Source organism: Dipodomys merriami, unplaced genomic scaffold (assembly GCF_024711535.1).
Source record: "Dipodomys merriami isolate MVZ:Mamm:240054 unplaced genomic scaffold, mDipMer1.0.p SCAF_483, whole genome shotgun sequence".
NCBI classification, from domain to species: domain Eukaryota; kingdom Metazoa; phylum Chordata; class Mammalia; order Rodentia; family Heteromyidae; genus Dipodomys; species Dipodomys merriami.
The window spans coordinates 167,175-171,706 of NW_027206050.1; the positions used below are offsets into that span (position 1 = coordinate 167,175).

The window sequence follows — 4,532 nt, forward strand, 5'->3', positions numbered from 1 at the left end:
CTTGTCTGGTTCATTTCCCGTAATATCATCTTATCTGATATGCACATAGCTTATGATCTATTCTTATCCCATACATATATTAGCTGTTGAAAATAAGGGAAACCATGGGACCTATGTTTCTTTGGACTTGGCTTACTTCACTTAATAATTTTTTTTCCAATTCTTTACAATTCTTAACAAATTGGGCGATGTCATTCTTTTTGATGGAGGCATAGAATTTCATTGTGTATACATACCATATTTTCTTGATCCATTCATCTTCTGTGGGCCATGGGTGGGCTCCATATCTTAGCTATTGTAAATAATGCTGCAGGAAACATAGGTGTTCTGGTAGTTTTAGTATGGTCTTCTTTGTGATGATTTGGGTAAATCCCCAAAAGTGTGATTGCTGGGTCATAGGGGAGCTTTATATGGAGTCTTTTGATGAGCCTCCATACTGCTTTCCAAAATGGTTGAACAAGATAACACTCCCACCAAGAATCAAGTAAGGTTCCTTTGTGGCCACATCCTGTCCAGCATCTTTAGTTGTAAAAATATGGAATGATTCAATAATTTGCATATCAACCTTGACCAGGGGCCATGTTAATCTTCTCCGTATTGTTCCAATTTTAGTGTATGTGCTGCTGAATTGAGCACAGAGCATTTTATATATATAAAGTGTAGTTGATTTTGTTAAACTAGACAATTCAAAGAAAAGTAAGTTTTGAAGAATTCTCGTGAAATTTTAGAACCATGTACCTCTTACATAAGCACACATTTAAGAATAGTCAAGATTGACATGTCAAAAACAAAATAAGCCCAGATATTGTTGTTCAAGAGATTTGTAGGATCGGGGGGGGAGGGAATTAGTTAGGGGAGGCGGAGGAAGGCTGGGAAGGGATGTGAAGGGTAAACAAAGGAGGAGGCTGCAATGCTTGATAAGAAATATACTCATTATCTTGCCCATGTAATTGTAACCCCTCTGTACAGTATGTTAACAAAAAAATAAAAATAAAAAAGAAATGTGTAGGAGGACGAATTCAATTATTCTGTACAAGGCACCTGTCATAATGAACACTGCAACAAGTGTTAAGGTTTGTTAAAAGTTTTAATATTTTAAATATATTTAATTTTGGAAATTTGCTTATATAGGCCAAAATTAGGACTGTTTGTCAGGTCATACAACTTTTCTATAAATATTTAAGAATTATGGTAGCAGACATATGCTACTAAAAAGTACATTTCAGAGTTTATAGAAATATTACTAATGAGATGTTGCAAAGTCTTAGTGTAAAGAAGCAGAGTGAAGAGTTAAGACTCTGTTAACTGCATAGTTTCTCTTAAAACTTTAGGGCTTCCTTACTTTATATGTTAGTGAGGAACAAATGATGATATAAGCCATATACAAATGATGAGATGAGTCATAAAAAGCAATCTTAGTGGGTAACATTAAGGACTACACATAGCCTATAAAACTCTTGTTGAACATCATAATCTTATTCAGTGTTAAATGTACAAGAATGTGAGAATAGTAAAATCTAATATGTAAGTACACTTCAAATACTGAAAACACTGGTAATTCTTTGATATTTTATTTTATTAATCATTAATAGTTAGTTATTGTGTTTCTTTATTTGTAGTATTGTTTCCCTTGTAATACAATAAAACTTTTTGTTATTCATCATCAGGAGGTACTTTGAGAAGGTTACTGGGATGGTCAAACCATTTTTAATAGTTGCATGTGAATTTACAAAAAGCAAAATTAAGAACAAAATATTGATTAAAAAATTATCAAGTACAGTCAGAATCAGGAGGGATGATAAATGTCCACACTTAAAATCTTAGCCCTAGGCTGAAGCAGTGATATTACAGAGTTGTGGTCACAAAAGTGACAGACTGTGCTTTGTTTTGTTTTTTACTTTGATTTTGTTGGCCATGGGGTTGAACTCTGGGGCCTGGTTGCTCTACCTCAGCTCAAGGCTAGTGCTACCACTTGAGCCACAGAACCACTTCCATCCTTTTCTACTTATGTGTTGCTGAGAAATCAAACACAGGGCCTCGTGCATGCAAGGCAGGCACTCCACAACAGCCACCATCGCAGCTCCTGATAGACTGGGTTTTAAAAATTCATCTAAACAACATTTGCTTTTTGCTTTGGGTTATATAATGAAATATATGAATATATTTTCATATTTTTGGATAGCATAACAATACTTCTAAATTTATACTAACCCCAGCCACTTTATTCTTTTCAAAGTAATGAAATATCTCTGAGAGTTTGCTAATGTGAAAATTGTTTTAGCATTTTTAATTACATCTGAGTCATTTTTATTTTTTATTAAAATCATTTTATATTTTGTGTTGATGGATTATCATACATCAAATACCTTCAAATGTACATGTAGAGTCTAAAGATAACAGTATGAATAATCTCATACAGCTCTTTTTTACCTGTTATGCATTTTCAGTATTATGATATTTCTCCCTCTTTCACGCTCTCTCATTTCCTTTCTTTCTCTTTCATGTTCCATGTCTGCTACATAGAATTTCTGCTGGTCTATTATCCTTGAGAATCCACTGGCTTTGTGGGAACATGATGGGGACTAACATTTTCCCTTGCATTCTTTAAGAATTATGATTGACGTGATATTATTCTTTGACATTGTAAATGGCAAAACAACAGGTCTAGGAATTGCTTTTCACGTTTACTACTATTACAAATTTTATCTCATAGGAATCATTTGGATGGATATGATATTTTAACTTGGGCTGGGAAGGTGGTTCAGTGGTAGAGTGCTTGACTTGCATGCATGAGGCCCTGGGTTCGATTCCTCAGAAGCACATAAGCAAAAAGAAAAAAATCCAGAAGTGGCGCTGTGGCTCAAGTGGTAGAGCACTAGCCTTGAGCTGAAGAGCTGAGGGACAGTTCCCAGGCCCAGAGTTCAGGCCCCATGAGTGGACCCCCCCAAAAAAAAAGATATTTTAAATTGTGACCTAAAAGTTCTTTTTCTTTCACAAACAACCTTTGTCTTTGATTATCAGTTTGTAACTACATGTAATGAAAATAAAGCTCTCCTATGGAAACTAGACCAAAGTTGTTCACAGGGATGAAAAAGAAGGTAATGATGGAAGTGAGTACAATAGAGCAAGGTCCTCAGAGCAGTTTGTCATGAACACATTGTGAGAATGACAATGTTCTGGGAACTATAGATTAAATCACTGAACTAAGATATATATATATATATATATATATATATATATATATATATATATATACATATATATTTGTATATGTATATTTATTTATATATGCATATATGTGTGTATATGGCCTTATATTGTACACATATAGGTTACTATACACACAAATTCACATATACATATACACATGTATACATGCACACATGGAGAAAGACACATAATTACAGCCAACACAAGTTTCATTAGTTGCTGAAAATGCCGTAGATGGAATGCTTGGAACAAAATATGTTCAAGATGTATTTGTCTCTAAGAGTTCTTTCACCACTCCTCTTATCTCATAAAACTGGTAGGTTTTGACAGATTGGACTTGCAAAATGCAGTACACATGATAGCAAGTTACTCGGAAATGTCAGTATGCAAAGATCATATGGTGTCTCCCTGATCCCCACGGAATACTTGCTCTTATACACACTCTCAACAACCAAAGCAACAGGAGAATATCATGGTAAAGAATAAAATTATAAGCCTTTAAATGGCATCCTTCTTTGAGCTCTTTTCCAACAGCCAGCATCAATTGCTAAGCATATTAGTGAGTCCTCATAAAACTGGACCTCAGGTCAACAGGTAACCAACTCATGTGAAAAGTACTATGAGAGAAATGCTGACTGAGGTCTTGCTGATTTTCTGGCCAAGAAAGTACGAAAAGAAGAGATTATTTTTAATATATTAAAGTTTGAGAATAATTTGTAACCTGTCAATAAATGTGTAGAACACAACTAAACCAACTGACAACAAAGGTGTCCATTTCATTTATATGCTCTTGGACTTGGTGAGTGATTTTACTTGTGTCTACACAAGTAGAATCAGCATAAATCAAGCCAGCATTTCTTCATTTAATATACAAAGATAGGATTCAGGTTGACCCATTGTAATAATGAGATAATAATAATGTAATAATAAGACACTTCATCAGAGAGTGGGTGGAGGGATGAGTTGAGGAGGTGTGAAGAGAAGGGATGGTAGGGGAAAACAAAGCATGGGGTAAAAATGCTCAATAAGAAATGGACTCATGCCAGGTGCCGGTGGCTCATGCCTGTAATCCTAGCTACTCAGCAGGCTGAGGTCTGAGGATTGTGGTTCAAAGCCAGCCAGGATAGGAAAGTCCATGAAACTCTTTTTCCAGAAAACCGGAAGTGGCACTGTAGCTCAAGTGGTAGAGCGATAGCCTTGAGCTGAATATATTAAAAAGATACAAGGAAAACTTTTGTAATTATAGGAAGTTGTATTTGTCACTCTATATCAGTAAGGTATTGGTTTTAGGACCACAGGCATATTAAAACATCGGATACTCA

The 4,532-nt window shown here is 35.1% G+C and overlaps 1 non-coding gene across 1 annotated transcript; it reads right to left on the reverse strand.

Annotated features, from left to right (window-relative positions):
• Positions 1-529: 529 nt before the first annotated feature.
• Positions 530-636, reverse strand: LOC138809087 (U6 spliceosomal RNA). The gene has a single exon (XR_011366703.1). It is a non-coding gene; the product is annotated as a U6 spliceosomal RNA (small nuclear RNA).
• Positions 637-4,532: the final 3,896 nt, after the last annotated feature.